Source organism: Schistocerca piceifrons, chromosome 1 (assembly GCF_021461385.2).
Source record: "Schistocerca piceifrons isolate TAMUIC-IGC-003096 chromosome 1, iqSchPice1.1, whole genome shotgun sequence".
NCBI classification, from domain to species: Eukaryota; Metazoa; Arthropoda; class Insecta; order Orthoptera; family Acrididae; genus Schistocerca; species Schistocerca piceifrons.
Genome location: NC_060138.1, coordinates 614515478 through 614542627, shown reverse-complemented (window position 1 = coordinate 614542627; position 27150 = coordinate 614515478).

The window sequence follows — 27150 nt, the reverse complement described above, 5'->3', positions numbered from 1 at the left end:
TTTGTTCATTAAACGACTGTGGGGAACTGTATCGAACGCCTTGCGGAAGTCAAGAAACACGGCATCTACCTGGGAACCCGTATCTATGGCCCTGTGAGTCTCGTGAACGAATAGCGCGAGCTGGGTTTCACACGACCGTCTTTTTCGGAACCCATGCTGATTCCTACAGAGTAGATTTCTAGTCTCCAGAAAAGTCATTGTACTCGAACATAATATGTGTTCCAAAATTCTACAATTGATCGACGTTAGAGATATAGGTCTATAGTTCTGCACATCTGTTCGACGACCCTTCTTGAAAACGGGGATGACCTGTGTCCTTTTCCAATCCTTTGGAACGCTACGCTCTTCTAGAGACCTACGGTACACCGCTGCAAGAAGGGGGGCAAGTTCCTTCGCGTACTCTGTGTAAAATTAAACTGGTAGCCTATCAGGTCCAGCTGCCTTTCCTCTTTTGAGCGATTTTAATTGTTTCACTATCCCTCTATCCATCGTTGATACCACAGACCGTAAAGGCTGACGTGCGCGAATTATCACATAATCAGCTTAACAGCTCATGCATCCAAGCTGCTGACAATAGTAATAATCAGAAGAAGAAAAGTGAGAATGTGTGAGATGACCGTGAGTTTGGCTTTAGGAAAGGTAAAGGCACCAGAGGCAATTCTGGCGTTGCGGCTGATGATAAAAACAAGAGTAAAGAAAAATCAAGACGCGTTCGTAGGATTTGTCGATCTGGCAGATGCGTTCTAATGCGTAAAATGGTGCAAGATCTCCGAAATTCTGAGATTAATAGGGGTAAGCTATAGGGACAGTCGGGTAATATACAGTATGTGCTAGAGCCAAGAAGGAATAATACGGCCAAGAACGAAGTGCTCCCAATGAAAAAGGGTGTAAGAGAAGGACGTACTCTTTCAACCGTACTGTTCAATCGGTCCCTTGAAGAAAATACGATGAAATTAATAGGAAGGTTCAGGAGTGGAACTGAAATTCAAGGTGAAAGAGTACCAATGATACGATTCGCTGACGACATTGTTATCCTGAGTGAAAGTGAAGAAGAAATATATGATATGCTGAATGGAATGAACAATCTAATGAGTACAGTATATCGATTGAGAGTAAACCGAAGAAAGACGGAAGAAATGATAACAGCGAGAAACTTAACATCAAGATTGATGGTTACGAAGTAGATGAAGTTAAGGAATTCAGTTACGTAGGCTACAAAGTAACAGATGACGGACGGGGCAAGGAGGACATGACAAGCAGGCTAGTACTGTCATAAAGGGCTTTCCTGGCCAAGGCAAGTCCTCTAGTATTAAAGATAGGTCTTAATTTGGGGAAGAAATGTCTGAGAATGTACATGCCGCGCACAGCATTGTATGGTAGTGAAACGTGGACTGTGGGAAAACTGGAATAGAATCGAAGCATTTGATATATGGTGCTATAGGCAAATGTGGAAAATTACGGGGGACTGGTAAGATAAGGAATGTGGAGGTTCTGCGCAGAGTCCAAGAAAACAGGAATATGCGGAAACGCTGACTAGGCGAAGGGACAGGATGATAGGACACATGTTAGAGCATCAGGGGATGACTTCCATGATAGTGGATGGAGCTGTAGAGCGTAAAAATCGTAGAGGAAGACGGAGATTGGAATACATCCAGAAAATAATTGAGGACGTAAGTTGCAAGTGCTACACTGAGATGAAGAGGTTGGCACAGGAGAAGAATGCGTAGCGATCCGCATCAAACCAATCGGAAGATTGATGAATAAAAAAATAAAGATCTGTTTTCAAGGGAATCTTATCCCATCCTTCCTGCCAAGTAGCGCCAAGTTCAGGAAAGGTGATGGAGATGGATAACGATCACGCAAAGCAGACCACAAACAGTAAATAATAGTGCAATCTGATCACTGTGGTGACCAGGACAGATGTGACAGTTCGTCCTTACGCTCACAAAACCAGTCCTGGAGATGCGAGCTGTGAAAAGAGGGCCCTGTAGTGTTGGAATATAGTATCACCATTACATAACAGTGTGTCATGTGATGGACCTCATGAGCCAATACGGTGACTTAATCCTTGGCTGTAATGCGACATCGCAGAGTAACTACAGGGTCCACGAAGTATCACAATATGGCTGTGATCAAAACCCCGCCATGTTTCACACTTGGGGCGCAGGCTAGGCCGGAAGCTAGAAACAGTATTGACCAAGACTCATTCGACCATATGAGTTCCTTCCATTGCTTCACAGTCCAGGTCTTATAGCTTCGGCATTTTTGTATTGATGAATGGTTTTGAATTCCAGTTCGCTCTGTTGTCCCCAGCTTCTGAAGCTCCCTTCTCGGAGCTGCCTTCGCGTTGCATTGGTGATGATGATAGGATTTGCAAGTGCGACGTTCTGCTTCGAAGTGATGTTTTTCATCTGTAGTCCTCTTATTTTTCGTCAGAATCCTCTTCAATAAGCGCCTGTCACAAACATATTCGTCCGTGTTGTGACTAAGCAGATGATTTTTTGTTTTTCATTTTCCCTTTTTGCGGTATAAATCTTCGACATTGTGGCTCTTGAAACACCAGACATTTTGGCTACATTGTTACGGCAGCACCGACCGCACGAGGATAGCAAAAGCTATAGATAAATCTAATAAATCTTCGATAAGGTGCATTTTCAAACTCCAAACACTTCGTCTATCTTGGTTCCGAAAGCACCCACCATTCGAGCACCAACAGTTTACCCAGGTTAGAATTACTTAGCTCCTACATAATGGATCAAACCTACTCAGGACAATGTTCAGAACGCGACTGACACTTGGAACGTAGTGACAACACCCCACAGGTGCCATTCGTGGTGAAAGACAAAATTTGCTGTTTTGGTTTATCTTCAAACGTCCATTTCTCGCGTTGTTTCCTGATATTTGTCCAGCCCGTGTAAGTGACGTTTGGGGTGGTGCAAAGAACGACGCAACTGGAGAGTGGATGGCTGGAAACAAATGATACGAAGTGATGAATCTCTCTGTTCGTTGTGGCAGTCCGATGGAGGTGTTTGGGCTCTGACGAATGATAGGAGAACGTTACCTGTTATCATGTATAGTGAGAACAGGGAAGTACGTAGAAGGTGGTGTAAAAGTATGTTTTCCGCGGTCACATTTTACCATATTGTATATTGCATACAGCAGAGGAACATTTCTGAGGCGATACTTGCCTTATCAGCTTGACTATTAACTTCGTCGTAAAGCAGCTTTCGCAGGTCAATATTTTGCGGACACTACTGTAAAGGACTGACTTGCCAGCGTCCCTACCTGAACCCAGCGGATAACCTATGGCATGCGTTACAACACCCACCTTGCTTTAGACCCCAACGTCCGACATCACTACCTCCTCTAGTTTCGGCTCTTCTAGAAGTATGGGCTGCCGTTCTTCCACAGACAATTAGCGACCGCATTGAAAATGTGCAGCAATGTGGAAGCTGTCAGAAAAGCGGATAGTGGATACACCGTATATAATGTCCGCAAAGAGGTGTCCGGATACTTTTCGTCAAATAGTGTATGCTGTTACAATATTGAAACAGGTAGTTGATTGTAAGATGAAACATAATCACAGAACACAGAAGGGAGCTAAATAGCTGTGGTATCAATCAATGTGATGCTTGACAGATTAATAACAGTATATATTACTGTTAAGATAAACCTTCTGTAGATTGAAGCGATTAGTGTGACGAAATTCGACTGGTGAATATCCTTTTATGGTAGGAAGACTGTGGCGAAATCCTCTTACCCTCCTGTGGACGACTCCGAGCCGAAGGGAACTGAATTGTAGCACCTGCTTTACTAACAGGTGTAGGTTCTTCAGATTTCACATATTGTCTAAAAGACGCTTCTCCCGTAACAAAATAAAGGAATCCACAGATGCAAGACTGATTTGAACACTGCTGCGCTTTAGTAGACGCGGATCAATTGGAAGTGTACTATTTCGTGTACGGGTGAATTGGAGGTTTCTGTTCCTTGTACATTTCTGTTAATTTGTTGACAACCAAAAGATGCTCGCATAGCCAAACTACTTGTTCCTACATAAATGCAAGTTACGACAGCCTATAGCAGTTTCCTGATGCTGTTCTTCAAATTCTTAAACTTGAGAGAATATTACATATAAGTGCGACTCGCAGAGAACCAAAAATACAAAACGGATGCATTGTTGTTTTGTATTTTCAGTAAAACAAAGAACCGTCTCTCGATACCTCGCTGGGTTCCTTGATCTGGGTCGAGCCATGTGTGAAGAGACTAGTAAGAGTTTCTGCTTCCTGATGACAGCGTCCGCCTCAATAGCAGCGTGGTCAGGGCCGCAGATAGCCATGCAAATGGCCCGGGTTTGATTCCCGCTGGGTCTGAGATTCTGTCTGCTCGGGGAGTGGGTGTTGTGTTGTCTCCATCATCGTATCATTCTCAGCGACACGCAAGTCACGGAAACGTCAATCAATGAGACTTGCGCCAGACAACCGGTCTATCCGACGGGTGCTCCGACCACATGGCATTTCATTTCATTTCATGACGCCAGCCGCCTACTTTATGAGATAGCTCCCGGCGTTATTAGCCTCTAATGGGTCGTTCTGAACCATAGATGTATCCGTTGGCAGTAGCCAGTGCGCCTCTTGGTGCGGTGTGTGTGTGTGTGTGTGTGTGTGTGTGTGTGTGTGTGTGTGTGTGCGTGCGTGCAGGCAAATGTATCGTAAATGATGATGCATTACGCCGTTACAGCAGGCACAGTAGGACGGCAGTGAGCGACAACAGATATATTACAAAGACCATTCTTATTGCGTGCGGCGCCTATTCATTCTTCAGTCTGCCTCTTTTTATACATTTTATAGCACCAGTTTCTCCCATTCTTGGCCACTGTCAAATATAATTTCCCATTGTTTTGAAAAAAAAAGGACCTGTTATTGCTCTTTCAAACTTCTTACTTCCTCTCAGTTCATCAGCGGTACTCTCGCCCCATAGTTCGTTACATTTCACATGGGTTCTACAAAGATAACAATTTCATTTCAATGATTTTTGTTTCCTCTCTAAAGTCTATTTTAAGACGACATGGAACGCAGCGCGCTATCTTGGCTCCAAAAATCCTTACGACGGGTAGGATACGGAAAGAAGCGTTACTAAATGATAATCTAATGGTTTGCTTGTAGTATCCAGATATCTTGTTCACACTACAAGCAGTTTTAAGAGGGTGATTTGGATCTATACAACCGCGGGATTCAAACAGATGTAGAGGAAAGACCGTTGCCGATTATTTTAAGGCTACATAGTTGAAGGTTTGAAGAGAGGGGATTAATGGCTGCCTTTCTAGTATCAGACTTTCAGAAACAAGGCAGGAATTACAGTAGCATGAAACCGTCGTCGAGGACTGTCCTCGGCGTATTAGACAGAAATCAGATGTACCTAATTGATGATTACAGTGGACGAGAACCATCAAACCAACGTAGTTTGGCAACCACGTAGTTGCTTGCCCATGACGCTTGTTGTCATATTCACGATTAATTTTAACTTCTGTACGTTACTTTCCCCTGCAGGATTCTCAGAGTATCTTAAATATCTCTGTTCTGTGCTCGGTATGAGGGTCGAGATGAAGGAACGGACTCGTCAGGAACGCCGAATTCCAACCTCCCCATTCCAGTTTCCTGTAAAAACGTAATCAAGACTTTTCGCAACTCTCCGGATCGTATCCTCCGTAGACCTCGAATGAAATGTTTGAGATCTCTACATGAAACGTTCTTTGACGAATGTGTCAAGCAGATGAGTTCCACCCTGCTATTCCCGTAACCGGAAATGTTTTCATCATCTGCTGCGTGGAATTGTAACGACAGTTCGACTACGAAGATAGCCCAGTTGTTAAGACGTTTGAGAGACATTTGTCTAGGCGTATTAACTCACTCACAATTAATTCGTGGAAGATGTAAAAACTGATAACCTCCCATATTTTATTTGTCTCTTGTGCCGTGGCGGCTTTGTGCTATCCTTGGATTCCCTGACTGACTGGTGTCCCGTTAGCAATCTGTACTCAGTCGCTCGGTTTATCACTGTTTGCGAGTGGGGAGGAGGCGGGACCCGTGCCGCGGTTGGTGAGTTTGTGTTGGTACGAGGTGGCAGCAAGTGCAGACTGGAGGGCCAGTCTGTCGACATGATGACCGAAGGGGCCTTTTGCTGTATTCAGAGCTGTATGCACGATACCATCTATTGTGGCTAATTTCTGGGTTTTGGACAGAGAGTGCCCCAGCAACTTTCCTTCTGGAATGTTCTCGCCTTGTGCAGTTTGGACGCTTGCGGCCGGAATAGTGCGTCGAAAGGTGGCTCATGGAGTACTAAAGAAGTTATGGTGCGTACTGTGTCTATTCCCTCAGGGAACCTCGCCTGTGCAGTTTGAAAGATGAGGTTCTGTAGCAAATACTGTAACCTATTTGAACTCGCGCGTGTAACTTTGCTGATTTGCTTAGTGATTTCTATTTAAAAAAATTATTCTGTTCCATCTTGGCGTGGTGGCACAGCATCATTCTACTGCTGCTATTTAAAAAACAGTCGTACGTTGCAGAATGTTCCTTGTTAACTTAAGCACAACACGCTTCACCTGCATAGGGCATCATTAATTTCTGTTAAAACATCTGAAATTGTCTGCCAAAAAGCATCCAGCAAGAAGGCATCATGCCCATCAGGGCGAAACGTGTTCTTCTTCAGTTAATAAAGAACCTTGTGCAATGTACGACTGTTTTTTAAATAATGATTTCTATTTATATGTGTATAAGAAGTGTTGTAATGTCTGTTGGTGTATTAGAAACTCCGATTTTACTTACGTGGGCTGCTGACTGAAGAGGTAAATTTGTCTTTGAACTGTGTTGGTGGTAGCGGTAAGTACCTATGGGACCAAACTGCTTAGGCCATCCGTCCCTAGCCTTACACACTATTTAATCTAACTTAAACTAACTTACGCTAAGGACAACGCACACACTCATGCTCGAGCGAGGACTCGAACTTCCTACGGGGGAGGGGGGGGGGGGGGGGGGGGGAGCTGCGCGAACCGTGGCAGGGCGCCTAACACCACGCGGCTACTCATTAGGCATTAGGTTCAAATCATTCCTTATCTGTTGTAAGTTTCGAGCAATGTTGGATCAGCATTTGATGTTCTAAACTAATATTGTTTACAATTTGTTTTAGATGGATTTAAATCCTGAGGATCTGCAACCGCGATCTTATTTGTAAATGTTAAGCCGAAAGCCCGTGACAGACGTGAAAGCTTCTAGCCATTATTCTGTAGTTTCAAATGACCATTCCATGCCTGTTAGCAAGTCTGCTATTGGTTATCACAAGTGTCGTATCCTTTTATATTAGCAGTTTTAGTACAGTAATTGAAATTTCTGCTTGTAATTAAAAGGTTTAAGATTGAAACTTCCTGGCAGATTAAAACTGTGTGCCCGACCGAGACTCGAACTCGGGACGTTTGCCTTTCGCGGGCAAGTGCTCTACCATCTGAGCTACCGAAGCACGACTCACGCCAGGTACTCACAGCTTTACTTTTGCCAGTATCTCGTCTCCTACCTTCCAAACTTTACAGAAGCTCTTCTGCGAACCTTGCAGAACTAGCACTCCTGAAAGAAAGGATATAGCGGAGACATGGCTTAGCCACAGCCTGGGGGATGTTTCCAGAATGAGATTTTCACTCTGCAGAGGAGTGTGCGCTGATATGAAACTTCCTGGCAGATTAAAACTGTGTGCCCGACCGAGACTCGAACTCGGGACCTTTGCCTTTCGCGGGCAAGTGCTCAACCATCTGAGCTACCGAAGCACGACTCACGCCCGGTACTCACAGCTTTACTTCTGCCAGTATCTCGTCTCCTACCTTCCAAACTTTACAGAAGCTCTTCTGCGAACCTTGCAGAACTAGCACTCCTGAAAGAAAGGATATAGCGGAGACATGGCTTAGCCACAGCCTGGGGGATGTTTCCAGAATGAGATTTTCACTCTGCAGCGGAGTGTGCGCTGATATGAAACTTCCTGGCAGATTAAAACTGTGTGCCCGACCGAGACTTGAGCACTTGCCCGCGAAAGGCAAAGGTCCCGAGTTCGAGTCTCGGTCGGGCACACAGTTTTAATCTGCCAGGAAGTTTCATATCAGCGCACACTCCGCTGCAGAGTGAAAATCTCATTCAGGTTTAAGATTCATTCAGTTAACTTAGAGTTAATAACGCTACGTTACGTTAAGGGCTTTATTAGTTCTTGAAAGATCTTAACAGCTAATAGCCGGAGCTCCTGACTTTAGTGTAGTAATGTTTGCTATTCCGTGACAGCCTTGGCTTCTGACATTGCAAGTTTACCAGACTGAAAGTTGTAAATTTGCCGTCTTTCTCGGAGGACTGACTCTTGTTCTTGTTAGTTGTGTGATTTAATTTAGGAACCTTTAGTTAATTCCACTGCCATACTTGTGTGGGTTTTATTTAAGGGCCTTACTGCCGTTTAAAATTTTGGCAAACTTTTGTTGTTCACTGAGTTTTGACAGTGGCTTCAGAGGGTAAGGATGGCTTTGGCCTACTTACTGTGATAAACAGTATTTATTTCAGTTATTGTTTCTCCGTTTTAAATTTGCTTGTAGAAGTGAAGCTTGTTGTTTAAATTCGTACTGCTATCATCTCGATTACTACTTATGTACGAGAAAGTTACTACTCGTCATCGTATATCAGGTGCAAGATAAGACTGTGCATTTCATTATCATTCCGTTAGTTGCCATATTTTGAAATAATTTTGTAGGTTCTTAAGGAAAAATAACGTGCTCATCAAGCGTTCGCCAATCCAAGTCTCCCATCCTCATACTTCACTCTGGTTGTTCCCTAACTATACTTCTTCATGTAACTGCGCTCATTGCTGCTTTCTCTGTACACATACTATGGATCCGCACAGTTGTAACCCAATCATCAAAATCAACTACTTCATTCCATGTTCAGTCTACTTTTCATTTGTTAGTCACCTCAAGGAAAAAGTGTATTGTCGATAATATTCGTACAAAGGAAATAATTTCAACAACTAGTGTCCATATCGTGACTTGCCCGGATGTCCATGCGTGTTAGCAAGCAGTTTTCGGGATTCCCGAAAGTGCACTGGTCGCAGATAGAATCCCCGATTAACGACGAGGACCGGTCAACCTGATGATGGGTTTTAGGCGGCTTCCCACATAGGAGTAGATAAATACCGAGCTTCACCCATGTCCCGCAGCGGTTACACGATTCGCAAACACTCGCAATAAGTTCTTGCACTTTCAGGTGGGCCGGCCGGAGTGGCCGTGCGTTTCTGGGCGCTACAGTATGGAACCGAGCGACCGCTGAAGTCGCGTGTTCGAATCCTGCCTCGGGCATTGATGTGTGTGATGTCCTTAGGTTCGTTTCGTTTAATTAGTTCTAAGTTCTAGGCGACTGATGACCTCAGAAGTTGACTCGCATAGTGCTCAGAGCCATTTGATCCAATTTTCAGGTGGGGTAACACGAGACGCAAGAAGATGGGCTACATAAAGTACCTACTGAGGGAAACAGGGTGGCGAAGGGATGAGCATCCGATCACCCTGTGCTATTAAAACTGTCAAATCCATATTAACTTGCCGACCCGTGAAGACACGGGTTAACGTCAAGAAAAAGAAGAAGATACAGTGATTGTCTTACGGTCTCCATACGCATGTTTGGGTCATTCATCACCGGTTTGTTACATGACTTTTCGTCATGGAGAAGTAGCTGCTCCCGTTTCGTAATGTGAAAGTAAAGACTGGGAGTGCTAATAAGCCACTTCAGTCGTGCAGAGAGGAAACCAGCCTGTGGTAGGCAACAACACATAGGCTGTTGCACCTGAAGGTCTCACTTCGCATACAGTAATTTTATCTACAAAGGAAACATCCTAAAATGGATCATTGCCGTCAACGACTATCACATGAAAACATTGAGAAACATTCCTCATTTCCTAATGAACCAGATGAAAAGATATGCCACTGCACATTTCTTTTCGTATGTCCTTTATTTCTACGGTTCATTTTCCTTTTATTTTTATATTTCAAATATTTTGTTAAGTTGCTTCAAAATATTTTCCACAGCTACATTCCACAACTCACTCACAAGCGCTATCGTACGGATTTTAATCGAAATATTTTCTTCGATTAAATGCAAGGAAACAAATACTACACGTGAAGCGCACTTAGAACACTGTTACACTGCGAGCTCTTTTGTCAGTTTTTATAGACAACGAATTTACGGTATTACATCTACTCAAAACTGGCTGGTTTCCTTGCCATATTACGTATGTACATACGTAAAGTAACGGATAGGAACCACCCTTTGCGACTTACGAAAACGAGCTCACAAACCCTTGCTCCCCGTTACTACAACACAGTAGTTTTCATAAGAATAAATTTTAATAACCCCTGCATCTTAAACGTAGAGCTAATGTACGGAAAAGGGTCGACATGGAGAACGAGCTTTTTCCTCAGAAGCCTTTCAGAGAGCAGTGTAGATCTGAACGCCCCCATTTGCTACCCCTTACCCACATGCATCGACTGAACTTTGAAGTCAATTATCCCGCCCAGTTTCGTACATAGCGTTCGCATAGCCAATGTGAGTGTGATTATGGCTTTATGTTATTTAACGGTTTATGATTTTCCTACATTTATCCTGAGCCACAAGTGACATTTATAACAGGAATTCATAATTTGTTCATCGGATACGATTAGTCTAAAAGACATTATATCATGACGTTTGCTTGACACAGTAGACCACTATGTTCAGCTTGTAATTTTGATATTAACGACCTATCGCCCGAAGTTATCTTAAGAGTGAAACTAGCCAAAAATAAGAGAAATTGTTAATGAAACAATTTAGACAAATTTAAGTAGTCCTTTCTCAATCAGGTAAGAATTTTGAAACTGCGCCGGCCGGTGTGGCCCAGCGGTGCTAGGCTCTTTAATTTCGGAACCACACGACCGCTACGGTCGCAGGTTCGAATCCTGCCTCGGGCATGGATGTGTGTGAAGTCCTTAGGTTAGTTAGGTTTAAGTAGTTCTAAGTTCTAGGAGACTGATGACCTCAGATGTTAAGTCCCTTAGTGCTCAGAGCCATTTGAACCATTTTTTTAAAAACTTCCTGCACAAAGAAAGAAGAATGTGATGGTTTTCGCTCTGTAGTACATTCACATAGTACACAGGAAATCTTGCAAGAAGGGTGTAGCACTGGTGTTTATTGAAACATTCGTGACGGAATTTAAGGGATGATATCGGTTCTGACGCTCCTTTAAAATCGCCAAGTGTCATACCGGTGAAGCAATGGTAGTGGAAGTTAGATTCGCATGCTAGGACTTACCCCACTTCCGGATACTCCTGTTAATACGTGTTCCACATGCACTAATTAGAATTCCACTACAGATAATTTCTCTGTCATGAGGCACTTTCTTACCTGTAACATGCACCATTTTCTTTCCCTTGATGACGCAACCTACTTTTAACTAGCAGATGACCTCTTTTGACAACTATGGCGCTATGTTAGCAGTTCCTGCAGTTAGTAAGCAGCAGGCTACCTCTTTAGCTTATATATATATACTCCTGGAAATGGAAAAAAGAACACATTGACACCGGTGTGTCAGACCCACCATACTTGCTCCGGACACTGCGAGAGGGCTGTACAAGCAATTATCACACGCACGGCACAGCGGACACACCAAGAACCGCGGTGTTGGCCGTCGAATGGCGCTAGCTGCGCAGCATTTGTGCACCGCCGCCGTCAGTGTCAGCCAGTTTGCCGTGGCATACGGAGCTCCATCGCAGTCTTTAACACTGGTAGCATGCCGCGACAGCGTGGACGTGAACCGTATGTGCAGTTGACGGACTTTGAGCGAGGGCGTATAGTGGGCATGCGGGAGGCCGGGTGGACGTACCGCCGAATTGCTCAACACGTGGGGCGTGAGGTCTCCACAGTACATCGATGTTGTCGCCAGTGGTAGGCGGAAGGTGCACGTGCCCGTCGACCTGGGACCGGACCGCAGCGACGCACGGATGCACGCCAAGACCGTAGGATCCTACGCAGTGCCGTAGGGGACCGCACCGCCACTTCCCAGCAAATTAGGGACACTGTTGCTCCTGGGGTATCGGCGAGGACCATTCGCAACCGTCTCCATGAAGCTGGGCTACGGTCCCGCACACCGTTAGGCCGTCTTCCGCTCACGCCCCAACATCGTGCAGCCCGCCTCCAGTGGTGTCGCGACAGGCGTGAATGGAGGGACGAATGGAGACGTGTCGTCTTCAGCGATGAGAGTCGCTTCTGCCTTGGTGCCAATGATGGTCGTATGCGTGTTTGGCGCCGTGCTGGTGAGCGCCACAATCAGGACTGCATACGACCGAGGCACACAGGGCCAACACCCGGCATCATGGTGTGGGGAGCGATCTCCTACACTGGCCGTACACCACTGGTGATCGTCGAGGGGACACTGAATAGTGCACGGTACATCCAAACCGTCATCGAACCCATCGTTCTACCATTCCTAGACCGGCAAGGGAACTAGCTGTTCCAACAGGACAATGCACGTCCGCATGTATCCCGTGCCACCCAACGTGCTCTAGAAGGTGTAAGTCAACTACCCTGGCCAGCAAGATCTCCAGATCTGTCCCCCATTGAGCATGTTTGGGACTGGATGAAGCGTCGTCTCACGCGGCCTGCACGTCCAGCACGAACGCTGGTCCAACTGAGGCGCCAGGTGGAAATGGCATGGCAAGCCGTTCCACAGGACTACATCCAGCATCTCTACGATCGTCTCCATGGGAGAATAGCAGCCTGCATTGCTGCGAAAGGAGGATATACACTGTACTAGTGCCGACATTGTGCATGCTCTGTTGCCTGTGTCTATGTGCCTGTGGTTCTGTCAGTGTGATCATGTGATGTATCTGACCCCAGGAATGTGTCAATAAAGTTTCCCCTTCCTGGGACAATGAATTCACGGTGTTCTTATTTCAATTTCCAGGAGTGTATATATATAGTACTGGCCATTAAAATTGCTACACCGAGAAGCAATGCAGATGAGAAACGAATATTGATTGCACAAGTATATTATACTAGAACTGACATGTGATTACATTTTCACGCAGTTGGGGTGCATAGATCCTGAGAAATCAGTACCCAGAACAACTACCTCTGGCCGTAATAATGGCCTTGATACGCGTGGGCATTGAGTCAAACAGAGCTTGGATGGCGTGTAAAGGTACAGCTGCCCATGCAGTTTCAACGCGGTACCACAGTTCATCAAGAGTATTGAGTGGGGTATTGTGACGAGCCAGTTGCTCGGCCACAGTTGACCAGACGTTTTCAATTGGTGAGGGATCTGTAGAATGTGCTGAACAGGGCAGCAGTCGAACATTTTCTGTATCCAGAAAGGCCCGTAGAGGACCTGCAACATGCGGTCGTGCATTATCCTGCTGAAATGTAGGGTTTCGCTGAGATCGAATGATGGGTAGATCCAAGGGTCGTAACACATCTGAAATGTAGCGTTCACTGTTCGAGGCGCCGTCAATGTGAACAAGAGGTGACCGAGACGTGTAACCAATGCCACCCCATACCATCACGCCGGGTGGTACGCCAGTATGGCGATGACGAATACACGTTTCCAATGTGCGTTCACCGCGATGTCGCCAAACACGGATGCGACCATCATGGTGCTGTAAACAGAGCTGGATTCATCCGAAAACATGACGTTTTGCCATTCGTGCACCCAGGTTCGTCGTTGAGTACACCATCGTAGGCGCTCCTGTCTCTGATACAGCGTCAAGGGTAACCGCAGCTATGGTCTCCGAGCTGATAGTCCATGCTGCTGCAAATGTCGTCGAACTGTTCGTGCAGATGGTTGTTGTCTTGCAAACGTCCCCATCTGTTGACTCAGGGATGGAGACGTGGCTGCACGATCCGTTACAGCCATGCGGATAAGATGCGTGTCACCTCGACTGCTAGTGACACGAGGCCGTTGGGATCCAGCATGGCGTTCCGTATTACCCTCCTGAACCCACCGATTACATATTCTGCTATCAGTCATTGGATCTCGACCGACGCGAGCAGCAATGTTGCGATACGATAAACCGCAATCGCGATAGGCTACAATCCGACCTTTATCAATGTCGGAAACGTGATGGTACGCGTTTCTCCTCCTTACACGAGGCATCACAACAACGTTTCAGCAGGCAACGCCGGTCAACTGCTGTTTGTGTATGAGTAATCGGTTGGAAACTTTCCTCATGTCAGCACGTTGTAGGTGTCGTCACCGGCGCCAACCTTGTGTGAATGCTCTGATAAGCTAATCATTTGCATATCGCAGCATCTTCTTCCCGACGGTTAAATTTCGCGTCTGTAGCAGGTCATCTTCGTGGTAATGGCCAGTAGTGTATATATATCGAATTAATGTGTGTTGTTGAATGGAATGTCTATGTGGAGTTTTATTATTTTATTTATATTTTTTTTATTTTTTTTACTCGATCTTGGTTCCACTGCAAAAATATGCGACGGCACGGATCGTTCTTAGATTCTACTGGCACAAAAATGTAGCTTGGGATCCTGTATGGTTATAGAAATTACTTAGACGAATCTATGCTCAAAAACCGTTAATCATTGTAGGGTATATACAAACACACAAAAAGTATTTCACCATTTTCAATACGTAAGGACTTACGTGTGATTTAATTACGCCTTAGTATAGGCCAAATCTATGTCCTATTGCACGTAACGTGAATCGTCCTAATAAATAGGTAAGTGGTTTGAAAATGTCAATTTTCTATAGATCGTGAATGAAAGAAATAATATCGCTCATCTCCAACGTCGCCTGAGTAAAGAACGGGATAATAATTACAACAATTAGAAATTGCTGCTTAATGGCAGCCAATTGTGGTCCAGCGATGTTGAGCTTGCTGCTGCGCGGCGTCCGAAATTCTTTGAAAAATGATGGGACATGCAAACCGCATATGTGGTGCAAGTTACAGTTAAAATTAACAACAGCGATACTTTAGATATAATAAAACATGTACACACCCTATTACATAGATGGCACACAATGGTGTCCTATCCGAACAAGACCAATCAAGAGAGAATCTGGTGCTTTTTGTTTCACGCTGATACCAGAAAGTACAATGCTAATAATAATACTTATATTACAGACAACAGTTTTTCTTTATAATCGCATTATTCCTTGACTTTCAATAGAGTTTCTTTTAGATATGACAAATATAATTGCACAATATCGTGGAAATATATTTAAGAATTTATAGTTTGCTTAATCTGGGCCATGGGACGTCATAATGCCTCCTGAAATGCCATGGTCACATGTTTTAATGTCCGAGCACGGCATTCCACATTACGTCACATGAAACACTTTCACTAAATTTTACACTTCGCAGTACAATATTTAACATAATTCCAGTCATAGATTTTTATGATTATCTGATACTTTTAGTTCACATCAATACACTTTACACCGCTTAACAAGGTTACAAAATTTCAACATCATTGGTACATACATTTAAGAAATGTATTTTATTTTACCAGAGATAGTCTGTTATGAAGTTGCGGACATTTACTTATTATCGCTTTTCATTCGGACGAGGGCCCTAAGAGAAACGACAGAAAACCTGGGCGGAGCGATACAAACTGTCCTTCATCTCTATCTGTTAACAAAGTTTCAAATTTTATCACGTATTGCATTCTTGATTTGCAAAGTTTGCATTTGATCGACTAGATAATTTGACAGATGTATTACGATGCCGTTGGTCGATGGTGTCGCCAGCTGGTGGGCGCCGTCGTCGGCCGTCGGGTGTTCGTGGGACGTTGCAGGTACAGCTTCGCGTAGTCGATGCTGCGTCATCGTGGATACGCCCGGCTGGAACGTACATAGCCTCGGCGTGGAGGGAGTCGCCGCACCCCGCGTTGACGTTTAACCGCGCTACCTTCCGCCGAGGCCGCATCGGCGTCGCCTCCTGCGTTGTCTCGCCAAACCGTTAGTAACGCCAAGGAGTGACCATGAAACAAGTTCCATTACACAGTATTATATGTTTAACGAACAGATGTGAAATTTCCATGGGAAAAAATACACACATTATTAGTCACTGCTATTGTATAGTTCATGGCCAGCTCTGTAACTGTTTATTACACCCTACGTGCGTAATTCCAGTAGTTACATAGTCCCGCAAACATGGTTGCTTTTTCCACCTTTCATGATATTCTTCATGTTCCGCGCTATTTAAGCGTCATAAGGTCGTCGCACGCTCTACACTTCACCGTGTCTTAGAACGATGACTATTCGCTGTTTATAAGCTGTTCTAAAAACATCATTCCGCGCGCGGCACGACGAGTCCGCTTCGCATTAGAATGTTGATTGTTGTCGCGAGTAAAACGCTGTCTATTCCAAATACATCATTCGCACAGTTTACGTGAGATGTAATTATACAGTTTTTCCATACTCGTCACACTGTGTGCACGTAACCACATCTATTCGTGAAGGACGTCCGCCAAAGTCTGTACAAAGTACGGCGAACACACTTTCTCGTACTACTGATTGCGAATTACACAATTCCAGATAGTTCAAGTCACGATTTTTGTTGTCTCTGTGACCACACAAATGTCCTCCACAGAACAAGTTAAACACAGATTCAGTCACTTACGCTCCTGCACCCCACGTCACGATTGTCTGACCAATCGATCATCAGGACTTTTACTCAGCCTATGGCCTGACTTAACTATAATAATGGCTTTACCATATTATACTCAACAAATTGCCTATATTTTTATATTTTCTCAGGACTGCCGTGCATGTTCCTGTGTTACATGGTGCATAATATGCGTTTCTCAAGCCGAATCTATGTTTAGCTATGGGTCCAAAAATCTTGCAGCGGCTTGCGGTAAAATTGCATGACATATCCCTGCTCAATTGATTCTAAAATTGTTTCACCGAAATATGCTTTGCTGATGGCCCATGGTGTTTCCCTTTTAACATGGGTTTTATTCATGGTCATCATTCTTTTTACTCTAGTAGTTGAAATAATAGTAAATACATGAGTTTCTGTATTTAAGAAAATTATACTTACATCTCTACTAAATCTTTCACAAGCTGAACCTTGAAATGAAATAATAGTACTAACTTTACCTTACAGTATGGAATTCAATCAAATGTTTCCATTTAAAACAGATATTACTTTATATTCACTATTCTACTTCAGTTACACGAACTTGTGTTCCTTCGTTACACTGTTCAGTAACTAATGTGTTTTCTATGCATCTTGAAAAGCTAGTAATATTTTTCTTTTGTCAAGTACACTCACATGGATGACACTTTCTATGTCCTAAATACAGAAAAATATACCATGGAAAACATCTCTGTTCCACTATATAAATGGAAAATACATCAAAAACTTAAAAAATCTTATATCTACATTGTCATTCTGATTCATTTTATATACAGTTTGATATCATTATAAGGGTGTAGACCTTTAATCTTGTCTCCATCTACGTTAGACAAGAGAAAGCTACAATTACGTGATATGTCCATGATTGTGTATGGCCCAATGTATTACATCTGCCATTTCTTGTTTGTCTTTTTCAATAGCTATGGCTTGGGGTGATTTTTCACTAAAACCAAGTTTTGCATTCCACAACCTTTTTCATATTTTTGTCACATTTTTTCTTTCATCCTTCTACACATTTGGAAGAGTATTTGCCACCTCACCAACTATTACCTCCCGAGGCTGAAATGCCCTTTGCAATCTAGGTAAAGGATTTATCCATTCATTGTTTTCTATTTTATCAAAGATTATTTCATTTGGTGTACAAATAGTAGCCTAATGGGGCAGGTTATTATGAATATTTTCGAATAGAGGTACCTATTCCGCCCATTTTGTGCATCGTTTCGATGCATATTTTCTGATAAATCTATTGAGTTCAAGAAAAGCCTGCTCCACGGGACTTGCTTCCAGGTGGTATACGGCTACAGTAATGTGCTTTATACCATGCTCAGCTGAAAATCTTTCCATTTATGCCCTGTGAAATACTTAGAATTATCAGATATAATTGCTCGCGGCTTGCCTACATTTGGAATATAATCTTTGAAGATTTTCTGGGCCATAGGTTTCCTGTAGAAGTCTTTAATGGATATATCTGGAGAATGTATCTTAAACTGCTAATAGATATTTCATCCCACCACGTGCTGTGTGATAGTGTCCTGGTACATTCACAGATACCAAATGATGCGGTCCCACGGATAGAATCGGTGAAGCATATTATTAGTGGATCTGTTGACATGTTTTACCTTTTGACAAATAGTACAAGTTCTTAAGATTTTATGTATTGTACGTTTCATGCCTGGGAAATAACAGTATTTATCAATAGTATCATTACATTTTTCTGTGCTTCTGTGGCCCCATAAAAGATGAGTGTGCCACACAAGACTTTCTACACGTTGTTCAAGTATACAAACACCAACTGTCGGAATTACTACCCTTTTTATGGAACAGAATGTCGTTTTCTAGCTTACATTTTTGAATTAGCTCAGGGCCTGAATTCTGAAGCAAGGATTGTTTGATTCTTCTTCACAACAAGTCTGAGTCGGGGATCTGTGCCATATTTTTACACATTCTCAGGAATTGACTTGTATGTACGGTATCTTTCACCAGTAATACCTTAAACTCGGATGCTTGTTCTATCAGCTCGGTAAATTCAGACAAAGCCTGAGGTAGCCTGGATAAAGCATCTGTCACACTATATTGTCCTTTCTATTAATATACAGTATTTGAAATGTATATTCTTGTAATGCGAGTGCCCACCTCGCTAATCGGGCATGTAGTAGCTTACACTTCAACAGGAAGCTTAAGGCTTGTTGCTCACAAAATACCTAGGGTAGTTTCCCGTAAATGTAGTAGTGGAATTTCTGTATAGCCCATACTACCGCTAATGCTTCCTGTTCCGTGACTCAATAAGAGCGTTCGCAGCTAGTTAAAACTCTGCTTGCAGAGCCTATGACCCTTATTTCCTTCATTCCTTGCATTTACTCCCACTTGCGGAAGCACCCGTCGTAAGACAGAAGTCATTATTCATGTTAGGATGGTACAATACATTTGAATTCAGCAAAGCGTGTTTGATGCTCTCGAATGCTTCTTGGCACTGACAAGATCCACGGTCTAAATTTGCGCAATAAGTTTAACACTGAGTCATTGTTAAGTAACTGGTCTGGCACGAAACGGCGAAAGAAAGACGCGAGGCCAAGAAAAGCCTTAATCTGCTTCTTAGTGCGTGGACGAAGAAATTCCTCTATAACCTGCACCTTTTTTGGGTCGGAAACAATTCCCAGGGGAGATATAGCATGCCCTAAGAATTTAAGTATTTCCCTTCCAGACTTGGATTTTTCAAGATTGGATGTTACCCCTGCGTCTGCAAAATTTCTGCAAAACCTCAAGTAACTATGTGCTCTTCCCATATGGGATTCGCTATTAATAAGTCTTCAACATTGAGTGCTATTCCGTCTAAAAGGTCACGTCATAGGATTATATCTAGGGCCTAATGAGTACACCTGCACTAACAATTAAACCAACCGGTACTACCTTAAATTGATAACTTCTACTGCTGAAAATAAATGCAGTATATTTCCGAATTTCCATTGATAATGGTATCTGCCAATATGACGATTGCATATCAATGGATGTAAAGAATTTCAACCCATAAAACTTTTCAGTTTCCTCCTCTACCTTTTCTGGTCTAGTACGCACTGGTGCAATGACCTTGTTTATGTTTCTTGCATCTAGTACTAGATGTAGTTTTCCGCCAGACTTTGCAACCTCAACGAGTGGACTGCTATACTGTGATAACAACGGCTCTATAATTCTGCACTGCAACATTTTTCTTATTTATTTTGTAACCCCCTCTTTCTATAACCACGGTACAGAATATGTGTCGTGACAGAAGGTTTCATGGGGTAACACCTCTATGTCGTATTCGTAACCCTTTATTACTCCTGGTTTCTCCGAGAAAACATTTAAATGCTTTGACAGAAACGAGTAAGCCTCTGTTGCTGGCTAATGTTCAAACAATCCGATTACTTAACCTTGTTTTAAACCATTTCCTGTATTTCCGTAGTGTTCTCTGTTCCGTTTTCAGGATAGTAGTATTCCTTCCATTTTAAATCACATTTAAATTATAAAATCTTGAAACCGCCGCCTTTGATTTGAATACTCTGGCAATACTTGCCATGTACTTCTTTCGTTCTGACCATAACCACTACAGTTCTCCCCCCACCATACATTAAACTAGTTTCCCAGATAGGAAGGTCAACGTTTGCCATTCTGCCTCAGGAAACCACAACCCAGGATAAAAGCTACTGATTAACCTTTTATTACTAGGAAAGGGTTTTTGACGCCCCTTCCCTAAATTTCAGGTCAAGCTGCACCAGGAATTTAACTATTTGTGCCTGTGCCCCAATAGCTCCAGACACCCGACAGTCTTGTACTGGAGAAGTCGGTATTTTATTTGTCTTACATAATGCCTTTTACAGTTCCGAACCCTGAAGACTACTAGTCGAACCAGTATCGATGTACGCATCGACAGGAATAACTTCTATCTGCTTTTTAATCACAGCCTGTATCTGTCCTACACTGCTGCTTTTGCACTTACTGGATTCGTTTAGTAATAGATCCTGCATTGCGATATCATCATTATATCGCAGCATGCAACGGGCTCACGAGTCTGTTTTGGGGCTTATAGCGGTCAGAACTAGTTTGTTGTCCGGAAAGGGCCTGGACGGTTGCCGTCTGACTCCTCCACTATCTTAACAATGATTTTGCTGTGCTGACTGATTTACGTTTCCTCTGAGATTTTCATTTATTTGTTCACAGTTCGGTCCTGGTGGAGGACCTTTGATTTGGTTCCACCGTGGTGAGAAATTAATTCGCCACTGATTTCGGTTGTTGCTGTTGATATTTCACCACTTCGAATTCCTTTGGTATCCAGTGTTGGACCTGTCATCCCAGTTTCTTTTCCTACTCCGTTGCGGATAACCCTCACCATTAGCTTGCCTTCCATTACTGGTTCAAATGGTTCAAATGGCTCTAAGCACTAAGGGACTTAACATCTGAGGTCATCAGTCCCCTAGACTTAGAACTACTTAAACTAACTGACCTAAGGACATCACACACATCAATGTCCGAGGCAGGATTCGAACCTGCGACTGCAGCAGCAGCAGCAGCACGGTTCCAGACTGAAACGCCTAGAACCGCTCGGCCACAGGTCCCTCCTAACATTAATTAACTTATCTTTGATATGTCAAGGCAGCCGCAACTTTAGCAGCCGGATCACACATTGACTAGCCATTGGCTCATACCAGTACCAGGTCTTATTAATGTATTTCTAAAAATATTTCCTTAGATTAACATATCTGGGATTATACATTTCTGGGCAATAGACTTCATTTCTTGATCTCTCCTGAATATTCGGCGACCAATCCTTGCCTAAGAAAGCCTTTCCAAATTGCTCAGTAGTGTGACACCTATCCATGGCCTCATTTGCCATAAGTCCAGCATTTCTGAACATTTTTTTTTCTGCCCACATACTAGGCAAGATATTCCTAAGGCTTTTAATGAGAATGACACGGAGTCAAAAATTTGTAATTGCCTATGTTTAAGTAGGCTTTCCTCTACCATCAGGGTCGGTGCCAGTACCGCCGCTCCCGGAATGCTAGGCAGCGTTATCCGTAAGCTATTAGGACTGTGGCTGTTCCGGCCATTATCATGTGGTTGACCATAATCAGTAACCACATCCGGTGCGTTTCGATGTACTTTACCTGTAGGTGTGATACTTTAATGTTTTGACAGCCGAGCGCCTCGCGTTCTAAGTTGGCAATATGCTCTGTAACTTTGCGCTGCCAGCGTGGCAGCTCTGTGCGTAACCTATGGCTCAGCTTGAAACTGCTTTATTTAAATGTGTGAATCTGTACTTAAATTGGTAAATGACTGAGAAGATGAAACCTTTACGTTATTTGATTCTGAAACAGCTGAGTAAAAGTGAACGTATTGAGCCTACTTTCTCTTTACTTTTTCTTGTCATGTCAACACTGACCCACAATATTCTAGCGCAACGCTGACTGCTCAAAAAAATTACAACCTGACTTCAAATAATTCAAAAGAATGGACCTGAATAAGAAGCAATCCTGACAATAACCTATACATTTCATTAAGCACTTACCTCACAAAAATTTTCATTACGCGAATTACTGCAATACAGCGAGCGTCAATACTGCCACCTAAAAAAAGATTCTAATTTTAAAGCCACTAACTACTTATAGGCATGTGGTTAGCGAAAGAAAGATTTTGTTCTCTACCCTCCACCAATTCTAACTTCTAAAATTTAACATCCATCATTGCTGAGTGTTCACCTCCAACTGCTCAACAGTACTTCCATCATTGCTGGAGACAAACTTCCAACTGCCCAACACTACTGCAGATTAATTTCCAACAACGAGTCCAACAAGCCACAGAGTCTCTTATACAAGGAAAATGCAGTGAGAGATTCAATGCAAAGCGCTACACAGTGATATCAACACAGAAGCAGCCCACTTCCATAGCCCCCCTGCTCCACACAAAAAACTTTACTAATTGTTTTAAGCAGTGGCCAAGAAAAATTTGTTACAATTTTTCATATTAAAAATGTCAAATAGATCAAGTTACACAGTTATTAATGCGTTATTGGTCAAAATCAAATATTATCCTCAATGTCCCTAAAGACAGTCCTAATCATATATCAGAGTAGTAGTCTATGACAGTTTTATGCACAAAGTCTGAGCAGTACAAGAAAATGGACACTCAAGTAGTGGATCACCATGCAGTTTTGAAGAAGTGTTGTTCTCCTAACGGAAACACAGTGCTGACTCTTGACATGAATATTGGTAGAATTAGTAGGTCATCACAGAGCAGACCAACTGTATTTCTTGTAGATATTATGTTAGTAGTAGGCCACCAAGGGTGCAGACCCACTATGGTTCTTGTAGAGATGGCCAGCAGCCATCCATTGCGACTGTGCTGGTGTAAAATCACAACTGAAGAGTCTTGCGGATAATAAAGCAAGTCCATAAACCACCACTTGTGCACTCACAAGCATGACCAACATGCTGTATTCGGAGGATTTTCGACTGCAACGAACGAGGAACAACAAAACGAGACTGATCATGTCGGTTCATAACAAAATAACTCCGTGGTGTATAGCCAAGTTGTCACGTTGCGCAAAGTAACGTCCCACAAGGGGATCACTAATCTGTCTAGCAGGCGGAGGCCTTTGGGTACGAATATACTGCCAAAGAATCTGCAAAGAAGCGTAGGCGGCTGTCGCAGAATGAATGCGACGAAAATTAACTGGAAAACCATCAGCTAATTGCTTATCCAGCGAATCAATGAACATGCATGACAATTCAAAAGAATCAAACTTGTCGTCAGGACCGTTAGAGAGGCAAGGCATAGCATCGTTATTGTAGTTAGACAAAAACAAATACCAATATTGCAACTTTTGTGCAGTAAGGGCTGGAACTGGCTTTGACAGGTGAAACAGCGACATCAAAGGCTTATGGTCGGTGACCAAATAGAACTTGCAACCGTACAAAAAATCATGAGACTTTGTCACTTCATATACAATAGCTAAACCTTCTTTCACGATTTGATAATTGTTTTGCTGGGCAGAAGTGAGCAGCTTAGAAGCGAAAGCGATTAGGCAATCGACAGAATTAATGCAGTATGACAGAACCGCTCCGATGACGTGAGAAGATGCATCAACAGCCAAAACAACCGGTTTGGAGAGATTGAAAGGAATCAAACAACGATCACTCCACAGCGTCAATTAGAGGTCGCTCTCATAGTGTCAACCTACAAGCGTGCACCTACACTGTGGCATCAGAGCTATCAATACCACACTAACTACTAAAACCACGAACTACTAATAATCATGTGGTTAGCAAAGGAAAGATTTTGTTGCAAACCAAATTATGTATTTTCTTACCTTAATGTAACATCCAGTTCAAACACGAATATAAATCGTCATTGACCTCCAGTACAAAGATATACGATCATGAATAATTTTTAATCTCCAAGTCGGATACTTCCAGATCGTTAGGCTACGCTAACACTTCAGACCTCTACCCTCCATCAGTGCTAACCTCTCACATTTAACATACATAACTGCTTGCTGTTCACATCCAACTGCCCAACGCTACTGGCGATTAACTTCCAACAACGAGTCCAGCCAGCCACAGAGTCTCTTACAAAGAAAGCACAGTCAGAGATCCAATGTAAAGCGGTACACAGCGCTGCCAATACAGAAGCAGCCCACTTACAAGCTGTGCGACTTCTGTTTGCAGCGTTTCCGTTACTCGATTGTTAGCAAGGCAACGCCCCCAGTCACACGCAGAATCGCTATGTTTACTTTTTCGTCGACCTGTTGTACTATTATTTGTTCCTTCGACTCCAGCCATTCCTGGAATCCTTTCTCGATTCTGTCAGCCTGATCGGCTAAATTATTTTCAGTATACTCTCGGAATGGGACTTCTAGTGGTTCCATTCGAGTCTTGATTGAATCTACCTTATTCTTCAAAGTCATTTGTGCTGCCTGTGTAGCCTTTATCTCCAAACCTAACAGCTGACTAGTTCAGGCAGCCCCTGGTAGGAATTCTTTAATTCAGTTACCTCTGAGGAAATTTTTTGAAGGTAATCTGATAGCATTTTTTCAATAGTTTTTTTTCGCTCAGTTGTGATAACAGTTGCCTATCCATCTCAGCTTGTAATCGGTCACATTCTTCTAATTCTCGTTTTAACGTTTCTGCTCATTCCAACAATTGTCTGTCTCTCTCCGCTTGCAATCGATCACGTTCTTCTAATTCTCGTTTTAACTTTGCATCTCTTTCCAACAATTGTCTGATTTCCTCCACTTGTAATCGATCACGTTCTTCTAATTCTCGTTTTAACTTTTCATCACTTTCCAGTAATTGTCTATCTCTCTCCACTTGTAACCGATCACGTCCCTTATCGTGTTTTTCCAATCTGTGTAGTAAACCCGCGAATGGATCGGGCGGTAGAGAGGTGACATAAAAATGATGTCCAATGGCCTGTTTTCTGAAAAAATATTTTCTGTTTACGGTATTTCATCCTCTACGTTCGATTCGGTGTTATGCTATTTTATGTTCTTAGGGAAGATGAACTTTATCACGATTTGACTTCATACATCATGACGACATGGTGGGCAGCAATCAATGCTATTGCTTGCGTGCTCTATGGAAGGAATAACAGTAAGCTTTACCTGCGTTCGAAGGAATGCGGTGCTTATTTAAACGACTGCAGTAAAAGTGCACGGTGTCTGTGGGCCGAGGGAAGCGTGTTTTTTCTGTGGAACCTGGGTGCAAACATTTTCGATCGGCCGAGTTCCGTGGTCTCATTGTGCAGACACATTGGTTGGAGCCAGTCGGTCAGCGTTCACGTCCAGGTCGACTGACTAGCGCCGAGAAGTCGCCACTGCAATGGGCAGCGCATTGTAGACCGGCAGTATAGGAGAGGATGGGCCCTTGTTGGGCATATTAATTTCCAAAACATATTTAGTGTCATTTTACATCTGTATTTAATATTTTATCGTTAGCACCTACTAAATCTCTTAACTAAATTCCAAACTACCATGGATACTAAGTCTGTGAGCTGCGTTGGGACAGGTGGTTTCATTTTGGAAATCGTAGCGTCATGGGAATTGGGGAAGCAAACGATACTCTTCCATTCTTTTGCAGGGTTTTCTCAAGAGATAGGATTATAGCTGAACAAGAGGAGAAAATTAGAGGCCTTCAGGCTGATTTGGACAGAATGAGGGAGGAACTGAAGAGGTTAAGGAGGAAGGAGGGTAAGCAGCGGTGGGAAGTGGTAGCTGGGAACAGGGGCCACAGAAAGAGAACAATGTCTGACTTGTTCTCCATTGGCAAAACCAATAGATTTGCCTTACTACCTCAGTTACGTAAGGAAGAGCTCCAGTAGAAGCAGATGTAGTTAAGATGCAACGGAATCCCACTAGGAAACCAACTGTTTCAAAAAAAGGAGAAAGTAAGAGGAAAGGTCTGTTGCTAGGTAGCAGCCATGGAAGAGGTGTGGGCCAGATTTTGCAGGAAAAATTAGGTGACAGGTACCAGGTCACAAACTTTTTCAAGCCAAGTGCATGTCTTAGCCAGGTGGTAGAGGATATACGTTCCTTCTGCAATAGTTTCTCGAAGCAGGATCATGTGATTGTAGTGGGTTGAGTGGATACAGTGTTGATAGGGATCAGGGCTACAGTATTGAGTGTGACCTGGTGAAAACAGCCTCTGCAACGACCCATACCAATTTTGGGCGGGTGCCTGCTTTCGTGCGGCATGATCAGCCCCAGTTGAACCGCTCTGACAGGAGGGCAAATATGGAGTTGGATCAGTTGCGTAGGGTGGCCACTCTGTCAGACCTTGGATTCATTCCTGTCAAGGCTATTGATAGGAGGGATTTCACAAGGCATGGCCTACACGTCAATGGGAAAGGGAAGAGTAAACTGGCGGGGTTGTTGGCGAAATCCATAAGGGGGACACTAGTACTCATGGATGTACCGCTTTTTAGGCTAATATCAGTGTTCAACGTGACGCTCAGGCAGACAGGTGCTAAAGAGGTCCAAAACTTGCAAGATTCTCACAATAGTAAAGTAAATAATAATGTTACTATATTTAACCAAAATATTGGTGGATTACAGAAAAAAGTAGATTCATTCCAGGATTGAAGAATAAAGTAGATTAGCTCCTGGTTTGTTTAGATGACATTGAATCTGATAATGTAATAGATTTGTTATTCCTGTCTCAGCATCACATTATGTCTGATATGGAAAACGTAAATATCAGTGGTTATAAACTAGCTGCACATACGAGTAGAGAGGATAAGATGAAAGAGGAGTTACAATATATGTCAAAAGTTGTCACTGTGTAAAAAGCTAAGATAATAAAAAGTTTTGTCTAGAGCAACATATAGAAGCATGTGCCTCTCCACTTAAAATGAAGGAGGACCCTTTTATAGCTGTAACAGTATATAGGTCCCCTCCAGGAAACTTTCATTTATTCCTGGAAAACTTG